Consider the following 24,043-nt stretch of genomic DNA (forward strand, 5'->3'; position numbering starts at 1 on the left):
AAAAAAAAAAAAAAAAAAAAAGAAGTTGGATTCTACATAGCTGGTGGCCTTGTAGCTGTGTCAAAAAAAAAAAAAAAAAAGAATTGGCTAAATACAGACATTTGTAAAACATAGTCATGCTTAAGAGACTAGGGAAAGGAGTAACGGTAGAAGAATTTGTCTTTCTCTATTTTTTTTTCCTTCACTTTGTTCTGGAATTTTAAAAGTGTCTAGAGCCCATTCCTTTAGCCCTAGCTTTTTGGACAGTGTTATCTTATAACTTTCCTTGAAATGAGCTGCTAAGCAGAAGAAAACTTGTTTCTTTTTCTTTTTAACCTTTACTACAATTCTGTGGGCCAAAGGGATCAGGAGACAGACATAGAGCAGTAGAAAACCTGAGACAGAAAAGAAGAATGAGAAAGACTCATAACAGATGGCAAAGTAGAGGATGGGTGAGGGATTTGCCAAGAGATTGCAAAAGTGAAAAAAAAAAGATAAGAAAAACAGGAGGAGAAAAGCAACTGGAGAAATGTAGAGAAAAGCTAGAAGTACAGAGAGATGAAGAACAGCAAGGCAGAAAGAGGGAGGCTCATAAGAGTAAGGGAGAGGAGGAGGGATTTGGAGCCAGGACAGACAGAGCAGAGTGGTGCTGGTGTCAAGGAGAACAGAGGAAGAACAACAGCAGGGAGCACAGCTGGGAATCTAGGGTGCCAGAGAGTGGGTACAGAGGAGTATAACAGGGAAGAGAGAATTTAACAGGGAGAAAAGAGGAGGTGCAGAGATGGGAGAAGAGGTGGAAATATATGGAGATTGAGGATGATTGAAAGACTGGGGAGAAGGAGGAACAAGAGGTTATATAAGCTCCAAGGATGAAGCAGAAGAGGTGGAAGAGAAGGAATAGAGGTAAGAAGGGAATAAACAGCAGGACAGGAGAGGGGTACAGAATGAGGTGCAGAATCCCAGGGAAATAGAAAAAAAAGAGCTAGAGAGAGAAGGGGAGAATGAGAGATATTTACAGAATTAGGGAGGGAAGCACAGTAATGAAGAAAGAGGGGCTGGGTGCATTGGCTAATGTCTGTAATCCCAGCACTTTAGGAGACTAAGGCAAGGGGATTGCCTGAGTCCAGGAGTTTGAGACCAGTGTGGGCAACATAGTGAGACCCCCATCTCTGCCAAAAAACAAAAATTAACAGGGCATGATGGTGCACACCTATACTCACAGCTACTCTAAAGGCCAAGGCAGATGAGTGAGTGAGTTCATTGGATATGAAAACTTGTGACATCTTGACTTCTGTGTATATAATATAATAAATAACAACTTATTTAAATTATACAGATGAGACAGAGAATTTTAAAATTCCTATCTATAAGACATGTACATTCTATAAATCTTGGCATCAGAGGTTAGCTTTCACTTGGAATCCCTATTCAGCCACAGGGTAGTGATTTATTCACTTGAGAGTCACTCTCTTCCCTTTTTGCAGGGTGGTGTAGGAAGTGGGGCAGTGAAGTGGGGAAAAAAAAATCACTTTCTGTTATTACATAACATGGAAAATGAGAGGGCTGGAGAGATCAATGGGTAAAACAGAGGGGTTTTATTAAGGTGCACCCCAGCTCAGTGGACTCACATCCAAAAAGCTAAGCCTAGAAAAAAGACAGAGCTGGGCTTCTATAGGCAAGCTTACAGAAGCAGGACAAAGACAGTATATCATACAGTGACAGGTTATGTAATCTATACCATAACTGCTGCCTTGGTATAACTTGTGGCCTTGCTTAGCTGGTCCAGACAGCTGACCAGAGAGGGCACCTGTGGCCATGTTGTAAAACTTCACACTAGTCAAAAAGACATGGGTTAGGGTTTCTCCCTCTCCCTCTGGACGAAGCTCATTAGCTGACACAGATGGTCACCTCCATTACCAAGTAGAGCCAGGATGAACTATGTGTGACCAAGGGTGTTGTCAAGTCCTCTTCTCTGAGGACTGATTAGTGTTTATCTTGAAAACATGTACTTAATGGGTTGTATAGAACAGTGACGTTTCCTTGTCCCTTTTCAACCTCTTAGTTGTTTGCCTCTATTATTATTGTCTTAAATCCCATCATATTCTTATTTAAGGCTTATTTATTAATAAAGTGGTTTTTATTTCTCTCACTATTATCATCGTGAAGATGATTTCTCATTTGGGGGAAGGTTTTTTTTGTTTTCCATTATATTTTCTCAAAATTTAAAGAGTAAAGTAATGAATATTTTTTGGGCCAGGAACAGTGGCTCATGACTATAATCCCAGCACTTTGAGAGGCTGAGGCAGGTGGATCACTTGAAGTCAGAAGTTTGAGACCAGCCTAACCAACATAGTGAAACATCATCTGTACCAAAAATACAAAAATTAGCCGGGCATGGTTGCACGTGCCTGTAATGTCAACTACTCCAGAGGCTGAGATGGAAAATTGCTTCAGCCCAGGAGGCAGAGGCTGCAGTGAGCCCAGATCTCGCCACTGCATTCCGGCCTGGCCAAAAGAGAAAACTCTGTTTCAAAAAAAAAAAAAGAATAGAAAAAAGTAAATATAAAAAAGAAAATAAGCCGGGCGCGGTGGCTCACAGCTGTAATCCCAGCACTTTGGGAGGCCAAGGAGGGCAGATCACTTGAGGTCGGAAGTTTGAGGCCAACCTGACCAACATAGAGAAATCCCATCTCTACTAAAAATACAACATTAGCAGGGCATGGTGGCACATCCCTGTAATCCCAGCTACTTGGGAGATTGAGGCATGAGAATTGCTTGAACCTGGGAGACGGAGGTTGTGGTGAGCTGAGATCGCGCCATTGCACTCCAGCCTGGGCAACTAGAGCAAAACTCCATCTCAAGAAACAAAAAAAAGAAACCGATAGATCTCTTACACAAATACGCTGGGACAACTAACCAGATATCCACGTGGAAAAGAATAATGTTGGATCATTGGCCGGGCGCGATGGCTCACGTCTGTAATCCCAGAACTTTGGGAGGCCGAGACGTGTAGATCACGAGGTCAGGAGATCGAGACCATCCTGGCTAATACGGTGAAACCCCGTCTTTACTAAAACTACAAAAAAAAAAAAAAAAAAAAGAAAGAAAATTAGCCAGGTGTGATGGCAGGCGCCTGTAGTCCCAGCTACTTGGGAGGCTGAGGCGGGAGAATGGCGTGAACCCGGGAGCTTGCAGTGAGCCGAGTTCGCGCCACTGCACTCCAGCCTGGGCAACAGAACAAGACTCCGTCTCAAAAGAAAAAAAAAAAAAGGAATTATTTGGATCCCTATGTAACATCATCAAAAATTTTATTATGAGAAAAAAAGAGAGAGACGAGGAAGGGATCCCTGTGGGAGCGGGTGTTACTTTGTCACCCAGGCTGGCCTGGACTCCCAGGCTTGGCGATCCTCCCGCCGCTGCTTCCTGAATAGCTGGGACCTCAGGCTCCCGCTCCCGCACCCGTATCCCTGCTGTGTTTAAGCCGCAGGTGGTGACCTCAGCCCTCCTTGGCCTGAGCACTCCATCCTGCATCTCAGGCAGTGGCCTGAGTCTCTGAAGCTGAGCACAATGTGGACTCTCTCCCAAGTGAATGGAGACTAGAAAGGGAGAGGATTTCTATTCGGTTCTGTGGGCCGTCAGCATGAAATTGTACCTTCCGCCCAGGCAGGGCTTTGCATTTCATATTCTAGTTTGCATCCCCATTCCAGACAATTCCAGGGCTTTTGAAGCATGCCTTAGCCTTCCTGGCCAGTCTCGCCTCCAACACCCGAAAAATGCCTCTGCGCTGGGAGAGACTCACAGGTCCCGCCCTGGCCCCGCCCTCTGCCGGTTCTAAAGGGGAAAGTCTCTCGGCCTCCCACCCCGCCCCTACCTCGTCCAGGCCCCGCCCACCTCCTCGAGGGCCCCGCCCAGACCTGGCTTCTGTACTGCGCGCGCAGATTCGCGCAAACCCGGAAGTGGGTTGCGTGGAGTGAAGGTCACACCTCGGCGGTGAGTTTCGCTCTTCTATTAAGTCTGCGCTTACCAGGTCCCCTGCGCTTCTGTACCTGAGACGTGGGGTCCCCACAGACCTGGAAATTCTCGTCCTTCTTCCTTCACCCAGGACAAATTGAGACGTCCCCATGAGGGTCTGGATATCGCTTCCTTTTGGGTTTAAAGTCGCCCTGAGGCTGGGCCGTCCCCGGTCTTTCTGCTGTAGGGCAATGTATACGCTTCCTGTCGCGTAGTTTTCCTGCTCAAAACCGTTTTCTGACTCCTCCCGCCCCGCGCTTTTTAAAGTCCTCACCCGAGAACTGGATTTCCGCCCTGGGCGCCTCCCACCCTCGCCTTCATAGGCCGCTGGAGCGCAGTGCCGGGGCCCCAGCCCCAGGGAGGCCGCGTCCTCTGCCTGGTACTGGAATCCTGCAGACCCCAACCTCGTCTTCAGGCACCGTCGCTCCCCACCTCCCTCCTCGTGCCAGACCCTGCTGCTCCCCAGGTCTCCCCTCCGCAGTCACCTCTTCCCCTGAGCCCGCGTTGGGGAGGTGCCCAGGGCCTCTCCTGTGACACGGGGTGTTCTTGTCTGCCCAGCTCCAGCCCCTGGAAAATACGCTCCTCCGGAATGCAAGCGTCTTACTCCAAACCCTCCTGTGATTGTGTCGGCCAAAGGCATCGGGAGACAGAGCAGTAGAAAAGCTGAGACAGAGAAAAGAATGAGAAAGACCCATAACAGAGGGCAAAGTAGAGGATGGGTGAGGGATTTGTCAAGAGACAGCAAAAGTGAAAAGAAAAAAAGAAAAAGCAAGAGGAGAAAAGTAACTGGAGAAATGTAGAGAGAAGCCAGATGTACAGAGAGATGAAGGACAGCAAGGTCGGGAGAGGGGCAGCAAAGAGGGAGGCTCGCCAGAGTGAGGGAGAGGAGGAGGGATTTGGAGCCAGGGCATTCAGAGCAGAGTTGTGCTGGTGGCAAGGAGAACAGAGGGAGAACCACAGCAGGGAGGACACCTGGGGATCTGGGGTTTAGATGAGTGGGTGAGTTCATTGGATATGATTAGTTGTGACATTTGACTTCTTTGTATATAATCTAGTAACTTAAAACTGCTTAAATTATACAGATGAGATTGAGAATTTTAAGAATCCTATCTATAAGACATGTACATTCTATAAATCTTGGCCTCAGAGTTTATCTTCCACTTGGAATCCCTATTCAGCCAGTGGAGTGACTTACTCACTTATGAGTCACTCTGTTCCCTTTTCCCAGAGTGGGGTAGGGAGTGGGGCAGTGAAGTGGGAAAAAAATCCCTTCTGTTATCACATAATTTTTTACTTAATTAATTAACTAATATTAAGAGACAGGGTCTGGCCAATTGCTTAGGCTGGAATACAGTGGCATGATCTCTAACTGCAGCCTGGTCCTCCTGGGCTCAAGTAACCCTCCTACATCAGCTTCCTGAGTAGCTGGGACCACAGTCATGAGCCACCAAGAAGCCTGGCTAGTTTTCTTTCTTTCTTTCTTTCTTTCTTTCCTTTTTTTTTTTTTTTTTTTTTTTTTTTTGTAGAAATGAAGTTTCACTGTGTTTCCCAGGCTAGTCTCAAAATCCTGAGCTCAAAGTATCCTCCTGCCTTGGCCGCCCAGAGTAGTGAGATTACAGGAAAGAGCCACCGAACCTGGTCGACATAGTTTTTTTGTTTTTTGGTTTTTTGAGTTGGAATTTCCCTGTTGTTTCCCAGGCTGGAGTGTAGTGGCGTGATTTTGGCTCACCACAATCTCAGCTTCCCAGATTCACGCGATTCTCTTGCCTCAGCCTCTCAAGTAGCTGGGATTACAGACGCCCACCAAGCCCAGCTACTTTTTGTATTTTTAGTAGAGATGGGGTTTCACCATGTAGGCCAGGCTACTCTTGAACTCCTGACGTCAAGCAATCCGCCGGCCTCGGCCTTTCAGAGTGCTAGTATTACAGGCAGGAGCCACCGCGGCCAGCCCAGTTTTTGTATTTTTAGTAGAGACTGTTTCAACATGTTGGCAGGCTGGTCTCTAACTCCTGAGCTTAAGCAATTCTCTCTCCTCAGCTTCCTAAGTAGCTGGGACCATAGACACACAGACGTGTACCTTCATGCCTGGCTACGTTTTTGTATTTTTGGTGGAGATGGGGTTTCACCATGTTGCCCAGGCTGATCTCAAACCCCTGAGATTAAGCGATGCACCCGCCTCGGCCTCCCAGAGTGCTGGGATGACAGGCATGAGCCACTGCACCAGTTTCTGCATGGGGTTTGGTCAGGGCTGGGTCTGTGCCCTGAAGAGGAGCTCATTCCAGCCCAGCTCCCCACTGCTGCAGCGTGTGTGGTTTTCTCCAGAAGGGTGCGGGAGTTTTCCTGTAGGAGTCTATTGTCTCTGGTGCAGTGGGCAGCAAAGGGGACCATATTTCCTCAGGGTGAGGTCTCCTTTGTATGTGTTGTTGTGTTCCAGGGACGGGGTGTGTGATTCTGAGCAATAAACAATGTATTTTTAACATTCAGGATTGACTTCTAAGGACTCTTGGTACGTGAGGAAGAAACCTGGAAGTGGAAGAGGAAAGCAAAGGAGTCAGGGATGGCTCTTCCTCAGGTGAGATGATATTCTCGGTGGATTGTTCTGTCTCCTTCCTTTCAGAAACCCTGGACCTTGGAGTTGGGAATCTTCTCTGAGTCTCAAGTGTCCTGCCTGACAAGTTTGCTCACACTCACCCATGCCTTCCCTCGGTCCCTTTCATCTCGCTTAGATTCCATCTCTTGTGACCCAGTGACATGAACTTGGGAAGAGGCTGCACTGGGCATGGTCCTGGAAGGGCTCACACCCAGACATGGATGGAAACGGGGTAAGGGTCCCGTGGTGTCAGTGCTGTTGGGCAGCAGGGATTGTTCAGGGACCACATCTGGATGCACTGTCAGCTCTCTGTGGACCAGGATTAGAGCAACTGCCAATGGAAGTCACGTATTAATGTCCACAAAGTACGTGGTAAATTCTAAAAAAGGAGACAAATAAGGGGAAATCTTTTCTCCCTGATTTTATACTATATTTTTAGGTAATTGAGTGAGTTACTTTGTTTCTGACTCCAAAAATCTTACTAATTAGAATGGAAAGTTCATACACAGACATGAGTGATACAAGGTGTTTTATTCCATCATTATTTTAAGAATAGGAAATCAACCTAAATAATAGCTAGAGATTCTTTAAACCATTGTTAGCACACTAAGCTCGTGGAGATTGTGGTGTTAAGAGGCTTGTGAAACAGGTGTTTTCGGTAAAAATAGTTACAATTTTTCTCAACTATGGGAGAAGTACTTTTGTATCCTAGAGGATGGAGCCATATTCTCATTCCACCTATTATTGTTATTATTGTTGTTTTGAGATGGAGTCTTGCTCTGTCACCCAGGCTGGAGCGCAATGGCCTGATCTCGGCTCACTGCAACCTCCGCCTTCTGAGTTCAAGTGATTCTCCTACCTCAGCCTCCCAAGTAGCTGAGATTACAGGTACATGCCACCACACCCGGCTAATCTTTTTGTATTTTTAGAAGACACAGGGTTTCATCATGTTGGCCAGGCTGGTCTCAAAGTCCTGACCTCAGGTGATCCTTCTGCCTCAGCCTCCTATAGTGCTGTGATTACAGGCGTGAGCCATGGTGCCCAGCCCCACCAATTAATAGTGAATATATATTTTTATATTTAAACATCACATGATATATATATTTGTTATTTATTTATTTATTTTGAGAGAGTTTCACTCTAGTTGCCCAGTCTGGAGTGCAATGGTGTGATCTTTGCTCACCGCAACCTCCACCTTTTGGGTTGAAGTGATTCTCCTTCCCCAGCCTTCTGAGTAGCTGGTACTACAGGCATGCGTCACCATGCCCGGCTAATTTTGTATTTTTAGAAGAAATGAGGTTTCTCCATGTTGGCCAGGTTGGTCTCAAACTCCCAACCTCAGGTGATCCGCCTGCCTTGGGCCTCCCAAAGTGCTGGGATTACAGGCATGAGCCACCACACCTGACCAATGAATATGTTTGTTTTGTGGTAAAACTCTAAGCAAAGCTGCATCTTAGGCCCTTTGCCATAAAGCGTCTCCTTTCCCTGTCATGTCCTCCACTCTCCTTCCAGCCTCACTGGGTTGCCGCTACTGTCAGTTCTGTGCCAGGTGTCAGAGCAAGTCTCGTACACGTGTATTTCTGCATCGTTGTGAGACTTTAGAAAAAAAAGGCAGTAAATTGAAAGAAATTATATTCTTCATGCGCGTCCGTGTGAAGAGACCACCAAACAGGCTTTGTGTGAGCATTAAAGCTGTTTATTTTACCTGGGTGCAGGTGGGCTGAGTCTGAAAAAAGAGTCAGTGAAGGGAGATGGGGTGGGGCCATTTTATAGGATTTGGGTAGGTAAAGGAAAAAGGGGGTTTGTTCTCTGGTGGGCAGGAATGGGGGGGTCACAAGGTACTCAGTGGGGGAGCTTTTGAGCCAGGATGAGCCAGGAGAAGGAATGTCACAAGGCAATGTCATCAGTTAAGGCAGGAACAGGCCATTTTCACTTGTTGTGGAATGTCATCAGTTAAGGCAGGCACCGGCCATCTGGATGTGTATGTGCAGGTCACAGGGGATATGATGGCTTAGCTTGGGCTCAGAGGCCTGACATTCCTGTCTTATATTAATAAGAAAAATAAAATGAAATAGTGGTAAAGTGTTGGGACGGTGAAAATTTTTTGGGGGTGATATGGAGAGATAATGGGTGGTGTTTCTCAGGGCTGCTTCTAGTGGGATTAGGGGCGGCGTGGGAACCTAGAGTGGGAGAGATTAAGCTGAAGGAAGATTTTGTGGTAAGGGGTGATATTGTGGGGATGTTAGAAGAAACATTTGTCATTTAGAATTATTGGTGATGGCCTGGATACAGTTTTGTATGAATTGAAAAACTAAACGGAATAAGAGAAGGAGAAAAACAGGTATTAAAGGACTAAGAATTGGGAGGACCTAGGACATCTGATTAGAGAGTGCCTAAGGAGGTTCAGCATAGCTTTGCCAGTAAAGATTATTTATTTACTTTAAGAGTTAAAAGTGGTGGTTTGGGGACAGCACCAGGAGATATCAGCTGTGCTGGCTTGGAGAAACAGTGTAAACTGGCAGTGTAAACAAAAGCAGGGCATGTATGAGTAGTTGAGAAGGATGAATAGAAGTATGACTAGACAGAAGATAGTAGGGATGACAAGTTTTTTGCGGCACAGTCCAAGTTGGTCTGGAGTCTGTAATGAGACTGGGGCCTAATAAAAAGGAGCTCAAATGGGCTGTACCTTGTAGCATCCCAAGAACAGGCCTGAATTCTGAGAAGCAAAAGTGGTAAAAGTATTGTCCAGTCCCTTTTAAGTTGATGGCTGAGCTTGGTGAGGTGTGTTTTTAAAAGACTTTTAGTCCGTTCTACTTTTCTTGAAGACGGAGGGCCATAAGGGATATAAAGGTTTCACTGAATACTAAGAGCCTGAAAAACTGCTTGGCTGATTTGACTAATAAAGGCTGGTCTGTTATCAGACTGTATACAGGTGGGAAGGCTAAACTGAGGAATTGTGTCTGACAGAAGGGAAGAAATGACTGTGGTGGCCTTCTCAGACCCTGTAGGAAAGGCCTGTACCTATCCAATGAAGGTGTCTACCTAGACTAGAGGTATTTTAGTTTCCGGACTCAGGGCATGTTGAGTAAAGCTAATTTGCCAGTCCTGGGCGGGGGCAAATCCTTGAGCTTGATGTGTAGGGAAGGGAGGGGGCATGAATAATCCCTGAGAAGTAGCAGAATAGCAGATGGAACACTGAGAATTATTTCCTTGAGGATAGATTTCCACGATGGAAAGGAAATGAGACGTTCTAAGAGGCAGGCTAGTGGCTTGTACTATAGCATAGCCTGCCTTTGCTGGTGTGTGGCGATTAGGCCCGGTGGAACTGCCATCAATAAATCAAGCATGATCAGGGTGAGGAACAGGAAAGAAGGAAATATGGGAGAAATCGGAAGAATGTCAGGTGGGTCAGAGAGATACCGTCATGAGGGTCAAGTGTGGTATCTGGAATAATGTAGGAGGCCGGATTGAAGTCTGGGCCAGGAGCAATGGTAATTGTGGGACTTAACAAAGAGTGAGTACAGCTGAAGGAGCCGGGGAGCAGAAAGTATATGCATCAGGTATGAGGAAGAAAATAGATTTTGGAAGTCATGAGAAATGTAGAGAGTAAGTTGAGCATAGTTTGTGATTTTGAGGGCCTCTAAAAGTATTAGGGTGGCAGCAGCCACTGCACGGAGACATGAGGGCTAGGCTAAAACAGTAAGGTCAAGTTGTTTGGACAGAAAGGCCACAGGGTGTGGTCCTGGCTTTTGTGTAAGAATTCTGACCGCACTATGCCTAGGAAGGAAAGGAGTTGTTGTTTTGTTAGGGATTGGGGTTTTGGAGATTAATTGGACATGATCAGCAGGGAGAGCACGTGTGTTTTTATGAGAATTATGCTGAGATAGGTAACAGATGAGGATGAAATTTGGGCTTGACTGAAGTAATGGGGGCTGTCTGTGAAGCCTTGCGGCAGTACAGCCCAGGTAATTTGCTGAGCCTAATGGGTGTCAGGGTCAGTCTAAGTGAAAGCGAAGAGAGAGGCTGGGATGAAAGGTGCAAAGGAATAGTAAACAAAGCATGTTTGAGATCCAGAACAGAATAATGGGTTGTAGAGGGAGGTATTGAGGATAGGAGAATATAAAGGTTTCGCACCATGGGGTGGATAGGCAAAACAATTTGGTTGATAAGGCGCAGATCCTGAACTAACCTGTAAGTCTTGTCTGGTTTTAGGACAGGTAAAATGGGGGAATTGTAAGGAGAGTTTATAGGCTTTAAAAGGCCATCTGTAACAGGCGGGTGATAACAAGCTTTAATCCTTTTAAAGCATGCTGTGGTATGGGATATCGGTGTTGAGCGGGGTAAGGGTGATTAGGTTTTAATAGGATGGTAATGGGCATGTGAGAGGTTGCCAGGGAAGGAGTAGAGATGTCCCATACTTGTGGGTTAAGGTGGGGGGATATGAGAGGAAGACACGAAGGAGGCTTTGGGTTGGGGAGAAGGGCAGCAATGAGATGCGGCTGTAGTCCAGGAATAGTCAGGGAAGCAGATAATTTGGTTAAAATATCTCGGCCTAACAAGGGAACTGGGCAGGTGGGGATAACTAAAAAAGGGTGCATAAAAGAGTGTTGTCTAAGTTGGCACCAGAGTTGGGGAGTTTCAAGAGGTTTAGAAGCCTGGCTGTCAATACCTCCAACAGTTATGGAGGCAAGGGAAACAGGCCCATGAAAAGAAGGTAATGCAGAGTGGGCAGCCTCCGTATTGACTAAGAAGGTGACAGACTTACTTTCCACTGTGAGAGTTACCTAGAGCATCTGTGATGGTCCTGTAGGCTTCCAAGGTGATGGGGCACTGTCAGTCTTCAGCTGCTAAGCCAAGAAGATCTGGGAAGGAGTCAGTCAGGGAGCCTTGGGCCAGAGTTCCAGGGGCTCTGGGAGTGGTTGCCAAGTGAGTTGAACAGTCCGATTTCCAGTGGGGTCCCGCACAGATGGGACGCGGCTTAGGAGGAATCCCGGGCTGCAGGCATTCCTTGGCCTGGTGGTCAGATTTCTGACACTTGTAGCAAGCTCCTGGGGGAGGAGGTTCTGGAGGAACACCTGGCCGCTGCGATTCAGGAGCTTGGAAGTTCTTGTGTGCTGGAGATGTGGCTGGGGTTTGTCTCACAGTGGAGGCAAGGAATTGCAACTTTTTTCTATTATTGTACACCTTGAAGGTGAGGTTAATTAAATCCTGTTGTGGGGTTTGAGGGCTGGAATTTAATTTTTGGAGTTTTATTTAATGTCGGGAGCAGATTGGATATAAAATGTATTTTGAGAATAAGATGGCCTTTTGACGTTTTAGGGTCTAGGGCTGTAAAGTGTCTTAGGGTTGCTGCCAAATGAGTCATGAACTGGGCTGGATTTTTGTATTTGATGAAAAAGAGCCTAAACACTATCTGATTTGGGATAAAGAAAAAGGAGCATTAACATTGACTATGCCTTTAGCTCCAGCCACCTTTTTAAGAGTAAATTGATGGGCAGGTGGGGGAGGGCTAGTCACGGAATGAAACTGTAAGCCGGACCGGGGGTGAGGAGGGGAGGTGATCAAAGGATTATAGGGTGGAGGAACGGAGGCTGAGGAAGAATTGGGACCTAGCTCGGTGTGGCAAGGAGCAGCCTGGGGAGGAGGGGAGAGGTCAGATGGGTCTGTAGAAAAGGAAGATTAGAAAGACTCAGCTACGCTTGGGGTTGGGACTGAGGGGACAGGCGGGAGGGAAAGAAGGAAGATTTGGGATGAGTTACACTGGGCACAGAGACTAGGGAGGGACCGATGTGTAAAAGAATGCCTGGACGTCGGGCACCTCAGACCGTTTGCCTATTTTACGACAAGAATTATTTAGATCTTGCAGGATGGAAAAATTGGAAGTGATGTTTTCTGGCTATTTGGAACTACTGTTGAGTTTGTATTGGGGTCAAGCAGCATTGCAGAAGAAAATAAGATGCTTAGATTTTAGGTCAGGTGAGAGTTGAAGAGGTTTTAAGTTCTTAAGAACACAGGCTAAGGGAGAAGAAGGAGGAATGGAGGGTGGAAGGTTGCCTCTAGTGAAGGAGGCAAGCCCAGAGAAAAGAGAGAGTAGAGACATGGAGGGAAGGGGTTTGGGGGTTCTTACCCTCCAGAAAAGTGGGAAAAGGGTTGGGGCACAGAGATACGAGGTTGGGGCATGGAAATAAGGGATTGGGGCACAGAGATATAAGAGGTTGGGGTGTGGAAATAAGGGATCGAGGCGCAGAGATACAAGAAGTTGGGGTGTGGAAATAAGGGATCGGGGTGCAGAGATATAAGGGGTTGGGGCGTGGAAATAAGGGATCGGGGTGCAGATATATAAGAGGCTGGGGTGTGGAAATAAGGGATCAGGGCACAGAGATATAAGGGGTTGGGATACTTGAACCTCCCCTAGAAAAGCGGGACTTGCCGCTAAGGATGAAGGAGAAGGGGTTGGGGGTTTCTTGCCCCCCAGAAAGGCAAAGAAGGGGTAGAGACATGGAGAGAAGGGGTTGGGGTACTTGTCCCTTCCCTAGAAAAGCGGGACTTGCTGCTAAGGGTGAAGCACCAAGGCAGGCATCCGTGCGTGGTGTGACACCTTTGAAACCTGGGTGAATAATCAGAGAGGCGTCCCTGCAATGATTAAACACCAAGGGAAGCCTGCCTCCCCTAGTCGGTGACCAGCGCTGGAGTTTTGGGTCCACGGATAAAACATGTCTCCTTTGTCTCTACCAGAAAATGAAAGGAATTGAAATTAAGAGAAGGGAGAGTTCGAAGTGTGGCGTCAAGATTCAAAGGAGAAAGAGGTTGAGGGATAGTGAGGGAGGTTGGAGAAGAGAGTAAAAATAGGCCGCTTACCGGATTTGAAATTGGTGAGATGTTTCTTGGGCTGGTCGGTCTGAGGACCTGAGGTCATAGGTGGATCTTTCTCACGGAGCAAAGAGCAGGAAGACAGGGGATTGATCTCCCAAGGGAGGTCCCCCGATCCGAGTCACGGCACCAAATTTCATGTGTGTCCATGTGAAGAGACCACCAAACAGGCTTTGTGTGAGCAATAAAGCTGTTCATTTCACCTGGGCGCGGGTGGGCCGAGTCCGAAAAGAGAGTCACTGAAGGGAGATGGGGTGGGGCCATTTTATAGGATTTGGGTAGGTAAAGGAAAAAGGGGGGTTGTTCTCTGGCAGGCAGGAGTGGGGGTCACAGGGTACTCAGTGGGGGAGCTTTTGAGCCAGGAGAAGGAATTTCACAAGACAATGTCATCAGTTAAGACAGGAACAGGCCATTTTCACTTCTTTTGTTGTGGAATGTCATCAGTTAAGGCAGGAACCAGCCATCTGGATGTGTATGTGCAGGTCACAGGGGATATGATGGCTTAGCTTGGGCTCAGAGGCCTGACAATATTCATTTTTTTACTTTAGGTTTTGGCTACATGTGAAGGTTTGTTACACAGATAAACGCATGTCATCAGGGTTTGTTGTACAGAGTAGTTAATCACTTTGGCATTAAGCCCAGTACCCAATAGTTATTTATTTAGTTAGTTGAGACTGAGTTTTGCTGTTCTTGCTCAGGCCGGAGTATACTGGCATGATCTCAGCTCATTGCAATTTCCACCTCCGAGGTTCAAGGGCTTCTCCTGCCTCAGTAGCTGGGATTACAGGTGCCTACCATCACGCCTGGCTAATTTTTGTATTTTTAGTAGAGACAGGGTTTCACTACGTTGGCCAGGCTGGTCTTGAATTCCTGACCTCAGGTGATCCACCCACCTCGGCCTCCCAAAGTGCTGGGATTACAGGCATGAACCACCACGCCCAGCCCCCAATATTTTTTTTTATGCCTCTCCTTCCTCCCACCCTCCACCCTCAAGTAGACTGCAGTGTCACTCTCGTCTGTGTGAAGAGACCACCAGACAGGCTTTGTGTGAGCAACAAGGCTGTTTATTTCACCTGGGTGCAGGGGGACTGAATCTGAAAAAGAAGTCAGCAAAAGGAGATAGGGGTGGGGCAGTTTTATAGGACTGAGTTAAGCAGTGGAAAGTTACAGTTAAAGGTGGTTATCTATTGTCAGCAGAGGAGGGGGTCACAAGGTGCCTGGTGGGGGATCATAAGACTCATTGTCCAGAAGAAGAATGTCTCGAGGTCGATCGATCAGTTGGGGCAGGGCAGGAAGTCATAATGGCAAGTCATAAGGTTTGTCAATCAGTTAAGACAGGAGCTGGCTGTTTCACTTCTTTTGTACTTTTTGGTTGCCTCAGGCCATCTGGATGTATACGTGCAGTCTTGGGCTCAGAGGCCTGACATTCCTGTCTTCTTATAGTAATAAGAAAAATAAAACAGTGGTGAAGTGTTGGGGTGGCAAAAATTTTGGGGGGTGGTATGGAGAGATAATGGATGATGTTTCTCACAGTTGCTTCAAGTGCGATTAGGAGCTGCGTGGACACCTTAAGGAAAGTTTTATAATGAGTTACAAGGAATAGGGATTTAGGCTGTGGGGAGATCTTGGTGCAGGGGATGGTTGTTTAAAGTAGCATTTGTCGTATAGAATGATTGGTGATGGTCTGAATGCGGTTTTGTATGAATTGAGAAACCAAACGGAAGACACAAAGCCTGAATAAGAGAAGGAAAAAAACAGGTACCAGGGGACTAAGAATAGGGAGCAGCAAAGACGCAGAAAGTGTCCAGGTGGCTCCTGCATAATGATTTGCCTGGCTGGCAAGTTTTTGGGCTCTATCCTTGAGTCTCTTTGTGTTGTCATAAACCAGGCCAGACTGATTCAGGTAAAAACAATACTCTTCATTTAAAAATGTAGAGAGTCCTCCTTTTTCAGCAGTGAGTAAGTCAAGGCCTCAGCGATTTTGGAGGACAACTGGGGCTAAGAGTTGACTTGGCCGGAAGGACTGATAAAGTTTGTGATATATTTGTAATGCTAGTAGAAATGTCATTTGAAAGGCTATGGAAGGTCGTGACAGAAGTTGAAACGCCTGCTATTCCAGCTCCAAGGGCAATAGTGGAAGCAGAAAGTCCTAACCTACAAGTAGAGGGATTAGAGGAATAACTCTTCTTTGTCTGTTTGGTATCATGAGTGGGATAGGAAGTTATTCAGTCCCATTTGCAAATTGAATTTTGGGAATAAGAAAAACGAGTGTACATGTACCTGTCCAATTAGCAGGTAGACACATGTAAGTGGAGGAGCCACAGAAGAAGAAGAGGCCTTGTGCAAGGCAAAATTGGAAATGCAAAATGAAAAGATGAGAAGGAGTACTAAAAGAGGTGTCTTGTACGCAGACTCCTAGGCATCCAGCTAGGGCGACAGCCGTCAGAGGTTGTAATGGGGACTGATGGGGAAACTGTGTAGAGGGGGAGGTTCGATTTTCGTGGTGTACGAGAAAGTGTTCAGTGTCTACAAGCAAACTTTCATTGTTATTTATGGGGCTGGATATAAGTAAATAAAGAGGGCCTGGGAGGAGAGTCTGAAGAGCAAGGGGAAGGTAACCAAGGATGGAGTGAAATACAGGGTAAATGTTTTCCTAAGCAATAGTAACTGCTCATGTTTTTAAGTTTGCCAGTATTGATAGAGGGCTTATCTGTAATACGGAGCTGGAAGGCCCCAGTTGTTTCAGTGATATGTGTAGTTGGGCTTTGGAGATGAAGAGTGAAGGAGCATTGAGAAGGTGAAAGGTTACCCAGGGGAAATCCAGTGGGTCTTTGCCGAGAGATGCATAATGGAGTGACCACAGAAATAGTAGCTTGTGTTGTGGGGAGTCCAAATATGGGGGGAGTAGACTTGATATAAGGAGAATGCGGCCTTGAGAAGAGTTTTTATTAATGAGGCATTAATGATGGAGGACCCTTGAGTAGTGAGGAAACCTCTTTCAGCCCATATAACAGCATAGTGGCACAAGATATGGAAGACATGTTTAGAGTCAGTATAAATATTGATGTGTAGTCCCCTTGCAAGAGTGAGGGCCTGAGTTTAGGCGATGAGTTCTGCTTGCTGAGAGGTAGTGGGAGGGGGGCAGAACAGTAGCCTCAATGATGGATGTGGAAGATACTATAGCATAGCCTGCCTTTGCTGGTGAGTGGCGATTAGGCCTGGTGGAACTGCCATCAATAAACCAAGTGTGATCAGGGTGAGGAACATGAAAGGAGGGAGAAATGGAGTGTATGTCAAGTGAATCAGAGAGATACAGTCATGGGGGTCAGGTGTGGTATCCGGAATAATGTGGCCGGATTGAAGTCTGGGCCAGGAATAATGGTAATTGTGGGAGACTCAACAAAGAGTGAGTATAGCTGAAGGAGCTGGGGAGCAGAAATTATATGCATCAGGTGTGAGGAAGAAAATAGATTTGGGAAGTTATGAGAGCTGTAGAGAGTGAGTTGAGCATAGCTTGTGATTTTGAGGGCCTCTAAAAGTATTAGGGTGGTGGCAGCTGCATGGAGACATCATGGGCAGCCTATAACAGTAAGGTCAAGTTGTTTGGACAAAAAGGCTACAGGGCACAATTCTGGTCCTTGTGTAAGAATTCTGACTGCACAGCCCTGTACTTTGGCTGTGTGTAATGAAAAGGGTTGGGATGAGTCAGGGAGAGCTAGTGTGGGAGCAGTCTCTAGAGCTGTCTGTCTTCAAGGAACGGAAAGAGGAGTGGGGAAAGGATTTAGGATCTATGGGGTCAGCCAGGTTTCCCTTTGTGAGTTGATACAATGGTTTTGTTAGGACGGTGTAGGGGCCAGCCCCACAGGGTCGGTGGGTCTCTCCCGTGTGCAGCGATGAGAGTGTAGAAATAAAGACACAAGACAAAGAAAAGGCAGCTGGGCCCAGGGGACCACTACCACCAATGCGCAGAGACCGGTAGTGGCCTCGAATGTCTGGCTTCGCTGTTATTTATTGTATACAAAGCAAAAGGGGCAGGGTAAAAAATGTGAGTCTTCTCCAATGATAGGTAAGGTCACGTGGGTCACATATCCACTGGACAGGGGGCCCTTCCCTGCCTGGCATCCGAGGCAGAGAGAGAGAAGACAAAGAGAAAGACAGCTTACGCCATTATTTCTACATATCAGAGACTTTTAGTACTTTCACTAATTTACTACTGCTATCTAGAAAGCAGAGCCAGGTGTACAGGATGGAACATGAAGGTGGACTAGGAGTATGACCACTGAAGCACAGCATCACAGGGAGACGGTTAGGCCTTCGGATAACTGCGGGAAAACCTGACTGGTGTCAGGCCCTCCACAAGAGGTGGAGGAGCAGAGTCTTCTCTCAACTCCCCCGGGGAAAAGGTGACTCCCTTTCCCGGTCTGCTAAGTAGCGGGTGTTGTTCCTTGACACCTTTTGCTACCGCTAGACCACGGTCCACCTGGCAACGTTCATCTTTCCAGATGCTGGCATCACCACTAGACCAGGGAGCCCTCTGGTGGCCCTGTCTGGGTGTAACAGAAGGCTCGCACTCCTGTCTTCTGGTCACACCTCACTATGTCCCCTCAGCTCCTATCTCTGTATGGCCTGGTTTTTCCTAGGTTATGATTATAGAGCAGGGTTTATTATAATATTGGGATAAAGAGTAATTACTACTGACTAATGATTAATGATATTCATATATAATCATATATAAGATCTATATCTGGTATGACTATTCTTGTTTTATATTTTATTATACTGGAACAGCTCGTGTCCTCAGTCTCTTGCCTTGGTGCCTGGGTGGCTTGCCGCCCGCATCTCCCCTCCTTTTTATTAACTAGGATCGCCATCGCCATCATTGCTTGTCGTTGACTTCGGACTTGGTTTCGGACTCCTTGGAGGCATCTGCAGACTAAAAGGAGACTACATAAGCGTACCAATATTAATAATGCCAGTAACAACAATGATCCCCCGAAGGGTTTGAGCCATTTGAAGGGATTAAAATCAGATAATTGTTTAGTTATGCCTTCAAATATGTCTGAGACAGGAACAGTGGATAAATGGGCTTGTGAAGCCTCAAAAATTTGCTCTTTAAGTTGTGAAATATCCAAGGTTAAGTTATCATCCCATGCTTTTAAATGTCTTGAGACTTTTTCCCAGCTATGTTGATCTTGATTATAAGCATAAGGCGTTATGCAGTAATCAGAAGGATTCCAATCACACTGTAATTGCATACGGTGTTCCAAATTCGTAACTCTATCTCCCAGCCATGTTACACTTTGGCGGAGATCATTAATTTGATTAGATAATTTTTGATTAATTTGAGCCTGAGAATTCCAAAGTCTAGAGGAGTTTTTTGCCATGCTTCGACATAGGGAGCCGTTTGAACAGAATTGTGAATGGCAACTCCAGCAGTTGCTGCTGTTGCAGTAACCGCAATTAGTCCTGCAAGGACTGCAATAAGAGTAAAAATAAATCGCTTTGTTCTTTTGAGGATACCTTTAAGAACTTCGTTGACTATGTGAATAGAAGGAGAAGATTCCCATGGACGATGTAAAGAAACTGGTATCCATACCCCCTCCCTAGCCCTTACTAAGAGAATACTTGTAGTGGTATTAAAATTTGCATCAATGCAAGTGAACAGCTTACAGTTTTCACATTCTATAGTTTATGCATTAGGAATAATAATTATATTTCCAACCAACCGCATGTAAGGGGGTTTGACACAGCTCCTGATGGGTATCACCCATTCAGAAATGAGGGGGATGTTGAATGTGGGTGTTTTGGTATTAGTACGAAGGAGTTGATAGGTAGCGTTCCATATCCTTATTCCTGTCAGGGCTGCAGCTAATTTCCATAGTTCAGGATGTTCCGGGGTGACAAAGGGATGAATCATTTTTGGTCTAGGAGGAGCAATGCCTGCGTCCTTCCATTGAAATGGGTAAGGAGACACCCATTGTCTCAGCATGTAAGACTGCCATCCGTGCTCTTTATACTTTAAGGAATCAATAACCTCCGAGCATAAGGTAGTTTTGCCAGAGCAATCTTGCCAATAATATCCTTTTGGAGCCCAATCAATAACAATACCCGTGGCTAGAGTTTGAAGTACAACGGCCTTAGGAGCATTACAATCATCCCATAAAATTGAAGTCACTTTAAAAGGCCCCTTTGTAGGTTTCTTTGGACAGTCTGGCAGTCCTTTTGTTTTATTAGCTTTGGTAGTGAGAGGAATTCTCCATCCCCCATGTGGATTACGTTTGACAGTGAAAAGTTGAAAAGAGTTAGTACCGAACACATTATGCAATTGATAAGAATCATTCGTAAAGGACGGTACAGTCCACCTCCAATTCTGGTACGAATAAGCTAAACAGCCAGGCGTCTTCCCAATGCATAGTGGTGGATATTTATAACCACTGGACAGATTTAAGTGCATACCTTCTTCTTCCGGTTGAGCTGGAAACCAATCATCATTAGGGACCGGCATGAATGCACTATTGCTAGTGTCAACTTCTACTGGAGAGTCCATCCAGGAGACAGACCGAATTAGAGGGGGAAAAGGAACATATGCCCAATAAGTAGAATTTTGAATTGCCCCAACCGGTGGTATACTTACCGCTGCACTGACTACCGTAAAGGCAGCCAGAATTATATTACCAGCCGTTTTTGGGATTCCTTTTTCTGTTAAGAAATTTTCTGTTTGATGAGATAAAACCTTTATTTGACCCCATGTTGGTGGAGTTGAACGACAGGTGTTGTAGGTCACACGGCGAGATTTAGCCTCAATGTGGAGGTCTGAAGTGTATGTGTCAGGCGGTGAAAGTTGCTCTTTTGTTTCGGATGTGTCTTTGCCTTTTGTTTCTGGGAGTGTTTCATCTTTGGAGTTATGGTGCAATTTTAATTGTCGGGAGGGAACCCACATGGGCTGTAGTCCTTTTCCTGGGGAAACAGAAGCAAAACCTCTACCCCCAGTTATGACCGTGCCTAATTCCCATGTGTCCGTTTTTACATCCTTCCACCATACTCGCATTCCTTTTTGTGGATCAAATTTATTTCCAGTGAAATGTTGTTCTGCGGCTGTGAAAGGTTGATTTCTTGTTAAGTTTAAGAAATTTAGTGTGAAAAGAGCCAGATTTAATTGGGCATGAGGAGTATCAGCATCTCCCTTTGATTTAGTTGCTTGTTTTTGAAGTTGATCTTTGAGTGTTTTATTGGCTCGTTCAACTAAAGCCTGTCCTCGAGAATTACAGGGGATGCCAGTTGTGTGAGTAATTGCCCAGGTCTGAGTAGACTGTTTGAAAGCAGCACTAGTGTAGCTGGGGCCGTTATCAGTTTTTAGTTTCTCAGGACAGCCCATAACCGAGAAACAGGAAAGCATGTGTCGTTTAACATGAGCTGTACTTTCTGCTGTTTGACAAGTGGCCCAAATAAAATGAGAAAAGGTATCAATAGTTACATGTATAAAAGAAAGCTTGCCAAAAGGAGGATAATGAGTCACATCCATTTGCCGGAGAGCGTCCTGTGAAAGTCCTCTAAGGTTAACTCCTGAAGACAGTGGCTGTAAAATTAACACTTGACAAGTAGGACAGTGACGTACAATGGTTTTAGCTTGTTTCTATGTAAGGGGGGAACTTTTTCAGAGTCCCACAGCATTGACATGGGTTAAAGCATGAAAGTTTTCTGCATCTGTAAAAACGGGAGTAACTAATGTATCAGCTCTGGCATTTGCTGTCGAGAGGGGTCCGGGGAGAGGTGTGTGGGCCCGAATGTGAGTAATGTAGAAAGGAGAAGACCTTGCTCTGAGCACAGACTGAAATTTTTGAAAAAGAAAAAATAGGTTATCATCGGGCAAAAACTTGATTAAGGCAGTTTCAATGTTGCGAGCAACATGTACTACATACATGTGCTGAGTCAGAGACGAGGTTAACTGGTTCAGGAAAGTCTTCAAGGACAGCCATAACAGCAAGCAGTTCAGCTCGTTGTGCTGAAATAGCTCCTGTGTTAAGAACACGTTCTCTTGGTCCTGTATATGCTGCTCGGCCATTAGAGGAGGCATCAGTGAAAACAGTGACAGCTTCAGGTAATGGGGTGTTTCTAGTAATGTTAGGTAAAATCCAAGAAGTGAGTTTAAGGAAATGGAATAATTTTACATTAGGATAGTGATTATCAATTATACCCAGGAAACCTGCCAAATGCACTTGCCAAGCGATGCGAGTAGCAAAAGCCTGTTGAACTTGTAATCGGGTAAGGGGAACAATGATTTTTTGGGGCTCTGTTCCCGAAAGACGAAGGAGATGAGAACGAGCCTGACCAATTAAGGTAGAAATCTGATCGAGATATATAGTTAGCGTCCGTAAAGAGTTGTGTGGAAGAAAGCACCATTCAATTAAATTATGTGCCTGAATAATGAGTCCTGTTGGAGAATGTTCAGTGGGAAAAATTAGTATTTCACAAGGTAAATGTGGATTCACTCTGGTAACCTGAGACTGTTGAATGCATTTTTCTATAAGTCGTAATTCAGAATCTACCTCAGGAGTCAAAGACCTTTTACTGCGTAAATCAGGATTGCCCCGTAGTGTTGCAAAAAGATTAGACAGAGCATAAGTAGGAATGCCTGCGGAGGGACGAATCCAATTAATATCTCCAAGTAATTTTTGGAAATCATTTAGTTTTTAAGGAGTCTCATCTGAGTTGAACTTTTTGAGGCTTAATGACCTTGTCGTCTAGCTGCATTCCTAAATAGTAATAGGGGGATGAAGTCTGAATTTTTTCTGGGGCGATAACCAAGCCAGCTGCTGTGACTGCTTGTTGTAATGCAGAAAAACTAGATATCAATACAGAACATGAAGGTGCTGCACAAAGAATATCATCTGTGTAATGAATAATATAACGTTGGGGAAATTTATCTCTAACTGGCTTTAATATGCATCCCACATAATATTGACAAATAGTAGGGCTATTGAGCATACCTTGAGGTAGAACTTTCCAATGGTAACGTGCTGCAGGAGCGATATTATTAAGGGTTGGAACAGTGAAAGCGAATTTTTCAAAATCCTGAGGGGCCAGAGGAACGGTAAAGAAGCAATCTTTAAGGTCAATGATGATAAGTGGCCAATACTCAGGAATCATAGTGGGGGAGGGTAAACCAGGTTGTAATGTCCCCATAGGCTGAAGGGCAGCATTTACCACCCTAAGATCCGTAAGCATTCTCCACTTAACAAATTTCTTTTGGATAACAAAAACAGGTGAATTCCAAGGAGAAAAAGAAGGTTCAATGTGTCCCAATTTTAATTGTTCAAGAACCAAAATATGAAGTGCCTCCAGCTTATTTTTTGGAAGCGGCCACTGATCTACCCAGACAGGTTTTTGAGTTTTCCACGTCAAAGGGATGGGGTCTGGAGGCTTGATAGTGACCGCTTCTAAAAAGAATAACCAAGTCCTGTAGAGTCTGCTTTAGGAGTAGATATGATAGGCTCAGTGATGCCTTGTGCTGATTTTCCTAAACCCATACCTTGAACAAATACCATTTTAGTCATCATATCTTTACTCTGCTAGCTGTAATTGCCTTTAGGAAAAGTAATCTGAGCCCCCCATGGATATAAAAGAGCTCTTCCCCACAGATTAACAGGAATGGGTGTAATAAGGGGGCGAATAGTTCCAGTCTGTCCTTCAGGGCCTGTGCAATGGAAAATTGTGGAGCTTTCATATACCTCTGAAGCCTGACCAACACCGACTAATGCTGTGGAGGCATGCTCCTTTGGCCAGTGTCGGGGCCATTGATGTAAAGCTATAATAGAAACAGCACCCGTATCAATCATTCTCTCAAACTTTTTTCCCTGAATATGCACGGAGCACACAGGACGAGTGTCAGAAATTTTGCTGGCCCAGTAGGCCGCTTTACCTTGATAATCTGTGCTACCAAAACCTCCTTTTCTTGTACTAGAACTGGATGCCAAAGGAATGTAAGGAAGTATTAGGAGTTGAGCAATGCGGTCCCCTGCTGCTGCATTCCAAGGGACTGCAGAGCTAATGACAATATGAATTTCACCTGAATAGTCAGAATCAATTACACCAGTATGTACTTGAACACCTTTTAAATTTAAACTTGAACGTCCTAGTAGCAAACCTACACTGCCAGCCGGCAAGGGACCAAAAACACCTGTAGGAATAGCAATAGGTGGCTCTCCAGGCAACAAAGAAATATCTCTGGTACAACAGAGATCTACTGCTGCTGAGCCTGTGGTGGCGGGGGACAAGCATTGTACTGAGATTCATGCTGGGGCTGAGCCATTAGATCCTGTGGGACAAATTGCTGAAGTGGGAATTGGGGTGGAGGTTGAATGGAATGAACTGGGAAGGCTCCCATCTGGCTGGACGCCCGGGGCTGAGAGTTGAGGAATGCCCCGTTGTTTAAAGGGGCCTGGGGCTGGCCCCTCATCCCGTTTCCCTCATTTTTAGAAGGTCGTAATGGATTGCCATTAATATCAAATTTGGAATGGCATTGAGACGCCCAGTGAAAGCCCTTTCGGCATCATGGGCATGCAGTAGAAGGTGGGGTGTCCTGCTGCTGAAAAG

General features: G+C 45.7%; 1 protein-coding gene across 1 annotated transcript in view; it reads left to right on the plus strand.

Annotated features, from left to right (window-relative positions):
• LOC116478090 (zinc finger protein 845-like) overlaps positions 1-24,043 on the plus strand; it is an 82,835-nt gene that overhangs the window by 41,878 nt on the left and 16,914 nt on the right. The window lies entirely within an intron of this gene.

This window comes from Hylobates moloch, unplaced genomic scaffold (genome assembly GCF_009828535.3).
Source record: "Hylobates moloch isolate HMO894 unplaced genomic scaffold, HMol_V3 SCAFFOLD_12, whole genome shotgun sequence".
Taxonomy (NCBI): Eukaryota; Metazoa; Chordata; class Mammalia; order Primates; family Hylobatidae; genus Hylobates; species Hylobates moloch.